Below are 13,633 nucleotides of genomic sequence, written 5' to 3'. Positions count from 1 at the left end.
TACGTACGACATCTATCTGGCACTTAAATTAAATGAGATATTGTTATAAAGTAAATTTTATATGAAATTTAGGTATATTGTCCACATTTCATTCTCTACATTGTGGCAACTAAAATCGACCATACGGAAAGTATATGCTATGGACTTTTATCTCTGCAAACTCTTCAAAATTTCGTGCAATGGTTTACTACATTTAATGCTGCACAATAACTGCGTTGAACATCGAAACAAAATTAAGTCATTTATGAGGGGAAGTACTGGAGGGCAGCATGGAGGGTAAAAATCGTAGAGGGAGACCAAGAGATGAATACACTAAGCAGATTCAGAGGGATGTGGGCTGCAGTAGGTACTGGGAGATGAAGAAGCTTGCACAGGATAGAGTAGCTGCATCAAACCAGTCTCAGGACGGAAGACCACAATAACAACAACATGGGGGGGGGGGGGGGGGGGGGAGGTATCAGTCAAGATGATGTGTAAAAATCAAATTTTTGGGATAAATAGTTTTTTGTGAAATCGAATGATAACTGTGTCAAAGCAGTCGGAACACCATGTGTCAGCACAGGCGAGCAGTGCAGTGATGACAAAATCGCGCACAGCGCGGAATGTGGGGAGCACGTCTCTGTAGCAGCGAAAGGGTTAATGCGGCCGTGGTGGCTTTACTTCATAAACTGCGCGCTCCCTCCTAAACGTAAGTTTGCGAACTATACTATACTATGGTGCTACTTCTCTTGGCGCGTGCGTCGTTTGCAACTGGCAACGCAGCAATCTCCCGCGTCTGGGCGGGCATGCGCGAGCCGCCAAGATAAAAGAATTTAACTACGCACGAGACTACTCAGCCTTTGGCTCGGGTTCTATCCTTACTACCGTTTCGTGTCCAATTTTTGCATCACTGTTGTTCGGTTTTACGAAACCGTCTCTGGCGAGTCGCTAGAAATCTGAGCTCGCAACGACCTGATTGGCTAATTTTGATGCTAATTAACTCTGAAACGGCACAACGCATCGAATTTATTCTTAACAATTATTTGTCAGTACATCCCACCCTGCAAAACTCTTACAAGCTTCTCAGACTGTTGTGTGTCCACCCTGTTCGGTTTCACTGAGAATTTTAGCTTGGACATAAATAGTCTACGTTTGTTATGATCTTGCAATGTGACAGCCGCTGACGTGTGCACATTTTTCGTATTACTTCTTTTCTAAAATGTTCTACCTTTAAAAATGGTTCAAATGGCTCTAAGCACTATGGGACTTAGCATCTGAGGTCATCAGTCCCCTACAACTTAGAACTACTTAAACCTAGCTAACCTAAGGACATCACACACATCCATATCCGAGGCAGGATTCGAACCTGCGACCGCAACAGCAGTGCGGTTCCGGACTGAAGCGCCTAGAACCGCTCGGCCACAGCGGCCGACACCTTTAAAAATAATTACAAATCTTATAACTTTATTTTTAATTTGTGCTTTTAAGGCATTATTTACAAAATGCACATACAAAATATAAGTGGGCATAGAGCGCGCTGTTATCCGCCCCGCTTCACCTAGGGCCTCAGTTTTCACCCCTCCCTCATTTCTTACAACCCTCTCTTCCATGATACCCACATAAATAGCACACGGCATTTTTTTTTTAAAAATTCAGTCCCTTTTAATATTGGACGATATGACAATATCCACTGACATATTTTATTGTAAGTCTTCATAAAGTTCAGAGTGCATAACTATTGTTGTTACATAGCTTGACGAAACTGTTAGTGGATTAATCATACCTGAAGACTACAAGCAAGTGCTGATACCGGTCCGCAATAGTGTTCACATAGACCACAGCTGTCAGTATGACTTCCATTAATACCATAAGCCCAATGTCCCCCATGGCATAACAACATAATAGTGCCCCCACTGCTGCACGTTTCGAGCAGCCTTTCGCCTGGATAATGACACAACCATCGGCCTGGTGCGAGGAGAGAGTCGATTCAGAGGAATCGTGTCCACTGGTCCACGCTCCACTCTCGATGCCCACTGCAACCGCAATTGACGATGTCGTTCCGTCAAAATGAGAGCACGTAACAGTCGTGCTGCGGAGCACCATGTTCAACAACGTGCTCCGAATCACCTGTGCCTGCAGCAGCACTGTTCTGTGCAGTCAGATCTGTCACACGTTGCCTCCTTTCCCGATTTACAGAGGGCTAGCCTCGGACACCCATTGCGACGAGGCGTGGGCGTCCAATACCTTACGTCAGTTGTCTTCCCCATCTGCGACCCGTATCGTCGCTAGACTAACTCCGCATTTGTCTCTGCTTCGCTTAAACTCATCCCTTGCCGCCTCACGTCCCTGCAGCACCACTAGGCGGCATTCGATATCGTTGCGGGCAGTAGTCATAACGTTTTGGCTCATCGGTATGTATAGACGTAAGTGTTGAGTTATGCAGGTTATGTATATAAAACTTGAATGTAAAACACTAAAAATCTGATTTTTTATTTTTTTTAAGCGTGTGTCCTTACTTTTACCTATTGAACATCCATTTAATATTGACTCCTAGGGTAGCTGCGACGCACTTAAGCCGGACGCGACTGTTGCAACAAGGAAACGCCAGACACTAACCAAACAACAATTTTGACGCGCTTCATTCTGCTAGTCTGTGGCTCCTGTGAGTGGTTTACGTAACTAACCCTTCCTTTCCGAAGATGATCAATTCAAAGGTCAGGAGAAAATATTCGTTTCGGGTTAGGTAGAATCGTTTGGACACTAGAAAATCAGGAAGTTTTATTTTACATCGCGGAAATGACATACTGTAGAACGTGAAGCGGCTTAATAATTTAGTTTTAATTGTACGACAAGTTTCAGCCAATGGTAGTTTCTCCTACCTTTACATAAATGTTGCATTTTGACAACTGTTCTACGAGATATATGCGACACCTGTTACTAATACAAACGTACTGGAAAATTTCTCAGACTGAAGCTGGTCGTACAATTCCAAACAAATCTTTTAGCAGTTTCGCGTGTTACAATATATCATTTCTACGACGTATCAGAGCTGTAGAACCAACCAATGAAACTATTCAGGCTCGCAAGCTAACAGTTTCTGAGAAATCGAAGAATAAGTTAATTCGATTCGCTGCAACTATAATTGGGGGTCAAGCCCGTACTACATGGAGCAGTGGTGACGTGGCGTAACGCTTCTACAGGGTTTGCAGAAAGTTCAGGAACAGTTTCAATTATTTATTGAACAAAAACCGAAAATTGTACAGATATCGTACATATGTCATTTTGAAGAGAAACTCTGAAAGATTTTTTTTTTTTTTCATGTATACCGCCACAGCGTAGTTTGGTAATTTGCCGATAGCCAGCGCTAGTCGCAAACATGACGAGTTCAGGTGCGGAGCGAGCTTTTTGTGTGTTGGAGTTCGACAAAATAAGTGTTCAACGGCTGTTTAGAACCAAGTACCGTAAGAAGCCACCAACAAGGAAGGCAATTTACCACTGGCACAACAAATTCGTTACGACAGGTTGCCTGTGCCCAGCAAAGAGAAACCGGCGTCCCAATGTGAGTGAAATGAATGTGGAGCGCGTACAAGAGACATTCATAAGGAGTCCAAAGAAATCGGTGCGTCGTGCATCCCGTGAACTCGAAATGGATCCAATGACAGCTGGAAAGTCCTCCGACAGAATTTGTCTATGAGACCACTCGAATTGGATCTAGTACAGAAGCGTGGATCGGCCGTGCTACTGAAGGGGACAGCAGTTTCATGAGGTGGCCTCCCCGTTCACCAGACGGATCCAGGTGACTTTTTTTCTGTGAAGGCACATTAAAGATCTGGTGTATGTACCGCCTCTATCACGTGATGTAGCAGAGCTCCAGGAGAGAGTACGGGAAGCGACTGCCATAGTCGACGATGCCATACTGGGACGGGTATGGCAAGAATTCGATTGCCGTACTGACGTCTGCCGGGTCACTCATGGTTCGCATATCGAATGTTTGCAAAAAAACTTTCAGAGTTTCTCTTCAAAATGCAATATGTATGACATCTGTACAATGTTTAGTTATCGTGCAATAAATAATTGAAAGTGTTCCCAGAATTTATTTACACCCTGTATTTGGATCACAGAAATCTCATTGTGCGTATGGGTCCGAATCACACCTGTTCCAAAATTTTTGCTCTTTGACAAGAGAATGGACCTGTCGCGAGGACTACATATAGTTGTTTTAGATTAAACAAATTATATTGTGAACAAAGTAGAAAAGCGATAAGCTTTCCGCATACTAATTTTCACTACCCATGTTACACCTTTTGTGCAGATTTTATGCTTTACGAATTTTTCATCGTAAAAATAATATCAATTTTTAGGCAATGTGGTGACGAAAAAGTGACAAAAAGTGTTACGTAATGAATAGAGTGTTAACGGTCGGCCGGCCGGGGTGGCCGAGCGGTTCTAGGCGCTACAGTCTGGAACCGCGCGACCGCTACGGTCGCAGGTTCGAATCTTGCCTCGGACATGAAAGTGTGTGATGTCCTTCGGTTAGTTAGGTTTAAGTAGTTCTGAGTTCTAGGGGACAGATGACCTCAGAAGTTAAGTCCCATAGTGCTCAGAGCCATTTGAACCATTTTGTTAACGGTCGTTTTTCGGAGTCCGATTAAAGATCATAACAGATAAAAGACACCGTATTAACACAAATTTACTAACTTAAGGGAAACTGTTGCATACCATTTCGAGATCTGTGTTATGCAACTGATGTCATGAAGCCTCAAAACCTTGTAAATTATCGGTTATCAGAATTAAAAATGGTTTAAATGGTTCTAAGCACTATGGGACTTAACATCTGAGTTCATCAGTCCCCTAGACTTAGAACTACTTAAACCTAACTAACCTAAGGACATCACACACATCCATGCCCGAGGCAGGATCCGAACCTGCGACCGTAGCAGCCGCGTGGTTCCGGACTGAAGCGCCTAGAACCGCTCGGCTACTGCGGCCGGCTCAGAATTAATATTTCACAAAAAGTTATCATACCCACTGCAGGCGTCGAAATCAACCGCCAAAATAAGTGCCTTAATAAAGGTAATCACAGTTTTCTTTCCTTCGCAAAAAATATATGCGTGCAGCTAAATGGCTTCATTTACTGCGATTGGTGCAGACGATTTCTCTGCTTACAATAGAACCGAGTCTTCGAGAAACAAAATGAGTGAGAGGTTACACAAACAATTGCAGAAGTAGTTTGGTGGCACATTGCCTAAACTGTACACTTTATCTCAAGAGAAAAACACACTAAAATCCACTCTCTGACGAAGAACATCTTTGTACTTACAAGGGAACTCCCCATCGCACTCCCTCATATTTAGTGGCAATATGGCCCAGTGAATAGTTCGTCAAAAACTGAACACAGGTCAAGCACGAAAACAGGAAGATGGCGCACTGAACTGTGAAAGAAGAAGCAAAATAGAAACAGTGAACAGTTTAAGGTCAGTATAAGTTACATCGAGCGAATCTGAATAGCCTTGGAATTGTGGTTACGTGGTAATGGTGTTGGACTGCAAGGGGGAAGATCTGTGTTCAAATCTCACTCGTTACCCTTTTTTCCACAAAATTATAGACTGTCCGTTCGGTCATTTACGTGTCTGTTGGCTATATTCAAATTTTTGTCTGTGTCGTGGTGTAACATCGGTTTGCAACAGCGAGGTGTAAGGAAGGGACCTCCAGACGTCGTATTTGTTCTATGTAAGTACCACATGTTATGACTCTTGCGTTCCGTTTTGGAAGTTTTAACTTTTGAATTCATTTGTTGTAACATAGTTCACACTCGTTTATTTGTAGTTTTCATTTCTGTAAGATGTCTATGCGGCATCTCGTCTGCTCTCACTGCTCATCGCATTTACCTGCGACGGTACTATATTCTTACCACATGACTCATGCTCTATAACCAATGTATACTGGTAGTATGACAATTGCCGAGGCCACAGGAGGAGAACAGGTGCGTCAATGACTGCGCAGAAGTTCATAATTTTGCGGAAAAAAAAGAGGCACGAGGTTGGTTCGAACACGGACCTCCCGCTTTACAGTTCAACTCCGTCACCACACAACCCGACACCCGAGTTCTAGTAATGCACTCGGTGTTGCACATCATCAGCTTGGACCGTTCACTGTTTCAATTTGCTTCTTTTTTCACAATTCGGTACACCTTCTTCCTGTTTTCATGACTTAATCTGCGTTCAGGTTTAGAAGGGTTACCCACTGAGCCATTTTACCATTAAATCTGACGAGAGGTGATGTGGCGTATACCGTGACACACACACACACACACACACACACACACACACACACACACACACGACGACAACGACAACTTTTTCCTTGTCCACAAAACATTTAAAACAACAATATATAGATGGCGCGACAGCATACATCATCTTGCCAAAAAGCAAAAAATATTACACAAATGCGACTCGAGCGCATAGGCACAGAAGACTGCTTTCCACCTGAATGCAGCCCCTATACCCCTTAGGCACAGCCCAACGTTCGAAGTGCTTTCTTCCTCAAACACATATACAGCGGCTTGAAATCATAAATTCTTAGATTCCTAGGAAATTATTTGCATACGGCCCAAGTATGTAAAATACAATTTCCGTGTTTTTGGGATTTCTAGTTATTCCACTTGGTCCGTAACAATCCTGTCTCATACATTGACCAAAACCGTTTCACAGCATTTGGTTTGTAATTGCCTTCAACCGGCATAGTGAAGTTCATTGAAATCTGTGGGTCGTACGATGTGGCCAATTCTTGTAAGAGCTACGTGAACATGGCTACTCGGCAATTCAAGCGTTAAGTGTCTGGCGGAAGGTTCATAGGGCCCTTCCATATCATTTGTCTACCGTTCCACTCCCGAACAGCACGTTAGGAAATTTTTTCGCAGATGGAAGGAAGATCAGGGTTTAACGTCCCGACGAAAACGAGGTCATTAGAGACGGTAGATCTTCCAATGCGAGCTCTAATTTCTCTTATTATATTACGACGGTCATTTATCCTTACGTAAGTGGGACGCCGCAAAAGGTTTTCGCATTCAGAGAAGAAAGTTGGTGATTGTAATTTCGTGAAAAGATCGCGCAGGAACGAAAAACGACTTTGTTTTAATTATTGACACCGCAACCCGCTTATAACATCCATGACACTTCCCTACTCCGTAATAATACGAAACGAGCTGCTGCTCTTTGAACTTTTTCGATGTCCTCCGTCCATTCTACCAGGTAAGTATCCCACACCATGCAGCAATGCTCCAGATGAGGGCAGACAAGCGTAGTGTAGGCACCCTCTTTAGTAAAGCTGTATGTATGCCAATCATATGTGGACTATGGATCGCCTTCCCCATAACATTTTTATGGGATGGTTCCAATTTATGTTGTTAGTAACTGTAATTCTTAGGTATTTAGTTAAACTGACAAACTTTAAATTTGTGTACTTCTATCGTGTAACCGAAATTTTACGCAATTCTTTCACGATTCGTGTGGAGGACCACACAATTTACTGTTTAGGATCAACTGCCACTTTTCGTACCATGCAGGTATCTTGTCTAAATCATTTTTCAGTTGGTTTTGTTCTTCTAAAGACTTTACTAGACGGTAAAAAGTAGCATCGTCTGCAAACATCCAAGAGGGTTACTCAGATTATCTTCTAAAGCGTTTGTACATATTATGAGCAGCAAGGAGACTATAACGCGTCCTTGTGGCACCCCAAATATCACTTTTGTTTCACTAGATGACTACCCGCCACTTATTATGAACTGTGGCTTTTCAGACAGGTAACCATGAATCCATTCACATACCTGAGACAATACCCCATACCCGCCACTCGACTGGAAGCTGCTTGTACATCCTATGTAACACACGAAAAAAATTTATTGATTTGAGACTATTTCTGAATATCTGTTTTTCATTAAACTTTGTTGTATCTACGTATTAAATGACAAACTGGAATACAGATATTATTACTGACAAAACGAAGCAGATTAGACGAGGCTGTATCACGTTACTGCAAACCGGAATATTCGACAAATAAAATGTGCACCACATGTACAGAGGAGCTAGTTAAGATTCAAGAGTATAGCAGTGGAGCTTGAACTCATCCTTAGTAGTAAACGCCAGCGACTGCTCTATCTGAAACGCCAGCAGATTGTGTTCTTATTCTTTACATTGCTATTTGGACGAAAAACAATGAGAAAGGAGAATTTAAAAATATCATTACACGAACATTATATCTTCAAATTCTCTTTCCATTTACCCCGAAATATTGTCTTATATTGTGTCCAACATGAACGAATGGGTTAAAGTTTCTGCCGTTTTTAGGGTCTAGTAATGAACAACTGCGAAGCGAACACATCGCTAGCTGGGTGTAGTGCTGTGAAGGGTGGCAGGTAAGCAGTGGCGACGGTTTACGTCCGTAAGCCATCTATCGGAGCGCTACGGAAACAAGGCTGGAACACGTACAGTGCTGCCGCCTGGCGGCATATCGCTTCAACTTCAGGTCTCTACCGCCCAGTAGCCGGAACGCATGTGCTTTTTATTTACTTACCTCTTTAACTCCTCGGACTAGAATCGGAGGGAAACTGAAAATTTAAGCGACTGTCATTGTCAACTATAACCCAGTAGTATATAGGGTGCCGCTGTTTCTCAGTCCCTTTCCTTTCTGTTAAGTTCAGAGTCATCTTGGCGATGCAGTTACTGGTTAACCACAGTTGGCAAACCACGACTACTTCTGGAAGAAGCAATGCCACTCTCCGAATCATTATACATTTAAACATAGTTTACACCTGCGTAACAGTTTTAAATCGAAAGATTCTGGATACGAATCAAGAGACGCGAGTTTACTTCTTACATTCTCCGCGTCCTGAATTTTACATTTATCAATACGAAATAGCAAAAGTAAAGGTGCGCATCTTGTGCCAACGCAGTGCTTCTATTTTATTCTCCAGCGCGGATACGCGCCAGAATTATACGACAATGTCCTCAATCTATTTTCTTCTTCAAGCAATTTACATATTTTAGTTTTTAATATTTCTCATTTACTGTTCGGCCTCAACTGCACATTATTAACTAAATTACACGATTCAATCACTCTGGATCACCTTCAGATCTAAAACGAAGTGAAACTAAACATGTACCATCTAATATTTTACAATAAGTAGGAAAGAAAAGAACTGCACGTACATGTAGAATTTACCTAAGTAGTTGTGTTAGTAACCCGTCTCTTCTTCTCAGAACGATATATAATACTGTGTTTGACAATTGTTGCCATTGTTTTAAATAGGTATATCTTGGAGGTAGGGAAGAAGGGGAAATGGAGTGAGGCTGATTGGGGGAGGGGAAAGGAAACAGGGAGGGGGCGGCAAGGATGTCATGAGTTTAACACGATGGGTCGTGCTAAAATTATAGAACGTATATCCATCTGAAAATTCTCACTGATACATTAAAAGCGTAGAACAATGGTTGTATAAAATGTAAACGGCATATAATAGTCAAATTATAAAATGAAGCGAGGGGAGCATTGAGAGCAGACAAAAAACTGGAGGGAGGGGGGGTTGGGTTGTGGCAGGGGTGCTATGGGTTGAACTTCTTAAAACACCAGAATGGATGCATAAAACTTCAGAAGTTTCACACTTTGGAGATCTTAAGATGTTGATTCAGTTTTTGCTACTGTATTTCCACTTTTATAATCTACTGTTATATCCTTCTTTCACAGTTTTATGCAACCTTTCCGATGTTTTAACAAAAGGCTTTCTGCATACTAGACTTTTTGCAATTTTAATACACGACCCTATCTTGTTCGATCCAAAGCATCGTTGCCCCTCTCCCTCCCCCCCCCCCCCCCCCCCCACCGCGTTCTTTGCCTGCTCTCAATCCCACCTCGCTCCATTTCACTATTTTATACCTTTTACATTTTACATTTCCACTGTTCTACACTATTAGTGATTCAACGAAAGTTCTTAAATAATTATGCGTTCTATAATTTTACCACGACTCCTCGTGTTAAACTCATGACATCACAACCAACCGCTCCCTGCTTCCTTTCCCCTCCCCCAATCAGCCTCGCTCCATTCCCCCTTCTCCCCTACCTCCAACATATACCTATTTAAAACACTGACAGCAGCTTCAAAACACAGTAGGCTGATATGTGGCTCTGAATAGACAAGACGGTTTGCTGGCGCAACTACTTACATAATCTCTACGTTTATGTACAATTCTTTTCTACTTATTGTAGACATATTTAGCTCTGCTTTATTTTAGATCTGAAGATGATCCAGAGTGATCGAAACGTGCAATTTAATTAAAAATGTGCAACTGAGACGGAACAATAAATGCGAATTACCTTAAATGTCAACGGAGCTGCTGAATCTCTCAAGACTGTTATGTCGGCTACATTTCCGTCTGAGCAGTCACGTTAAATTTAAACTATGGAACGTTCATATTCAAGGGTCATCTACAAATCTGGGTGAATACCGTCATAACCGTAAAAGGAATGAAGCAAGAGATACAATCGTACTTCCATCTCTCACCACAAGAGGGTTCGTAACGCACCAGTGAACATCGTCGAACGTGATTGTTTTGGTAGTCCACGTTTTATGGTATTGGGAGGTATTATGACATATGGGCGAACTGACCTCCACGTTTTTCAACACGGTCAACATTATTGTGACGCTGTAATCCTTCCATATGTGCGTCAGTTTGGGGGTGTATTCGGCCCTGATTAATATCCATGGATGACAATGTGCGAGCTCGTCGAACAGTGCAGGTGGAGCAGGTCTGGGAACGACAAGATACTGGGATAATGGACTAGCGTGCCTGTTCCCCCTACTATAATCCCATCGCGCACGTGTGTGATGCGCTCGGGAGACGTATTGCTGGATGGCCACTTGCACCAATAACCATCCATGAGTTGTTAATCGCGCTGATGGAGGAATGTACCAGAATAACTCCTTTCCATGGGAGCACACTTCAGAGCATCCTTTGCTCTCCGTCGTGATCCCATACCCTATTAAGGACCACGTCCCGCCTTTTGTAATTTCCAGGGGATCATCATGAATATCGGCAACTTCAGTTTGTGTCATTCATGTTCGTCACATTGCGTTTTTCTTGCACTTACCTTCTGCACTATACTGTACCAGTTCTCTCTATGTACAGTGCACCTTTCATCAAGCTATTTTACTTGGCAGTGACTCATCATGCGAAAGCTACTTTCCCCCTTAAGTTTTGTACACCAGTGTATTAACAAAAATCTTATCCGGAATTAAACTTTATTGTTTCAAAAAAAAAAAAAAATCTACGTTCAAAGTCGTTCAGATACGACTCCCCCCCATAAAATTCTAAATACCAGATCACTTGAAAGTTCTTGCCTTGGAGCAGAAGAGCAGTCGTTATTTGTGGCAACGAACAAAACAACACAGATTCTTCGTGTGTCAGTTAATACAGACAAATGTGGACGTCATGACGCCTCCAAGAGCCACTGTACTTGACGTACCTGTGGTGCATTTATTTCGCCATCATTTATGTACGGAAAAACCTGCATCTAAGACAATACTTATTGAGGCGACTTACAAGTGTATAAATTATTGCCGCACCACCTTCCTGACCTTCTTACTAAAGCCTGGTGCCTCTATAATGAACACTTAACTGTGAGTTCCGAAGTATCAACTGCACTACTTCACTGCCTACAAGCGAGTATCCCTCTGTTCAGTTCTGCCCTCCGCCGCGAAGCTCGTGAAAAAGAAAACACGTCCAATGGAAAGCCACTGTAGTTCCCGGATATACGTGAATGGCTATTACAAACATGAATTCAACATAACATAGTTTCCCTGTGAGCAGAACAGCCACTGACAATTAAATTGAATCATCACATCTATCTTGTATCGCTTTGCGAATCGCAACTCCTGTACACAATTAAAACCCTTGCAGAAGAGGTCCCAATGAGTGGGATCGGCTTTTTGCAATCACCTATACTGTGTTGTAGAAAAGGATACCATGTACCACACCCTGCAACCACTGATCCTGCTAGCCTTTCATTCATGAGTAATCGACGAAAAGAATTCCACGTTTTGCTGAGTCTACAGCATTGGAAACAGCGCAGTTTGCGTTCGTATCCCATCAGGTGCCAATTATATTTCTTTTTACATCTTTATCAAAACGACTGCGATTATTATTTCTATTCAATTAACTGGTTTATATAATTTTTTTCACTTCTAATCCTTTGCTACGTCATTTTGATCATTGTATTTGATTTTTTATTTTCTCTCATTTTCTATTTATTTTTCATCTCGAATATTTCTCCATGTCATTTCCAATATTTTTATTTATCTATCGTAATATTTAATCATATGATGGTACTGATTATCGGTTAAAAAACAAAAGACAAAAATTATCTCTATATTGACTGTTCGTTACAAGACAAACATTTTTCGAGTGGTAATTGTGACACAAACATTTAAGGCAAGTTCTTCACAAACAGTGGACACAAATTGCAGTCGAAGATTTAAACGAAAGACGGTTTTATAAATAAAACAAAATTCGGAAATTAAATCAAAGTAAATACATGAGATAATTAAAATCATACGAACAAAGTGCCCAACGAAGAAAAAAACACAAATAAAAAGTACGAAGATCAGAAATAAGAAAAATTTTGTTTAAGCCAATAAACTGAGCCAAAATACTGATCGCAATTGCTTCGATAGAGATGGCAAACAGAAAATATATATTACAACAGACAAGACTCAAACCCACAATTTTCAGTGTTCCAGCCGATAAACTTATCCGCTACGCTTCGATAACTGCTCAATTTTCAGTGCTCTAGTCAGTCACAATAAATTCTAAAATTCTTTTTTGTCAATTTCTCGAAAACTAGAACCCACCAGGTAGGAGACTGCAGGGGGGAGGTATTTGGGACTCTAACCTACACCGCGGTATACGTGGTTTCAAAACCAGATCCCACCCCTGGGGCTTTCTCCTTGTTAGATATCTGAGTTCACAGATAGCACCACAGTTTTACAACCTTTCTTGTCTGGTTATTATCGATTGACCATCACATCTATTTTCAACTTAATGAAAAATATCAGAAAAAGTTTAAACTTTAAGGCGATGTTACGTTATAGCCTCTATAGAAACACACTTTTCGATCGTCATATAGAGCAGTAATGACGTACTGCCACCGTGAAACGCTATAACAATTTGGATTTAAAACAGTGACAATGCTGTTTTGAATCGGAAGAAGCTGTTAAATTACGGATAAGACGTTTCCTACTTGAAATTCAAGCCCATCCAGGCTCACATTCTGCTTTCATCAGTCTGCCCGCCGAAAACAATGGCGTCATCAGTGAAAAAAAGACAACCAACGCCAGAAGTAGAATGACAAGGAACTCATCTACGAAATGAATCCGCTTTTTTTAAAAAAAAGTAAAAAAAGGAGAAAGTAATTTGCGCTTTGTCAGTTGCAGTGTCGGCGTCCGGCGAGCACTGTTCCCCTTACAAGCCGTGCTTCAAACTAAGTACGTCATTTGTAACACATTTCGCGAGCGTGTGGCCTAATCATACACATAATTAGGAAATTTCACTTACACGGCTATTATACACTGATGGGCCAAAACACTATGACGACGTGGTTTGTT

The sequence above is a fragment of the Schistocerca nitens genome, chromosome 3, assembly GCF_023898315.1.
Source record: "Schistocerca nitens isolate TAMUIC-IGC-003100 chromosome 3, iqSchNite1.1, whole genome shotgun sequence".
Lineage (NCBI taxonomy): Eukaryota > Metazoa > Arthropoda > Insecta > Orthoptera > Acrididae > Schistocerca > Schistocerca nitens.
The sequence above is the reverse complement of the archived record's forward strand: the minus strand, read 5'-3'. Positions refer to the sequence as shown.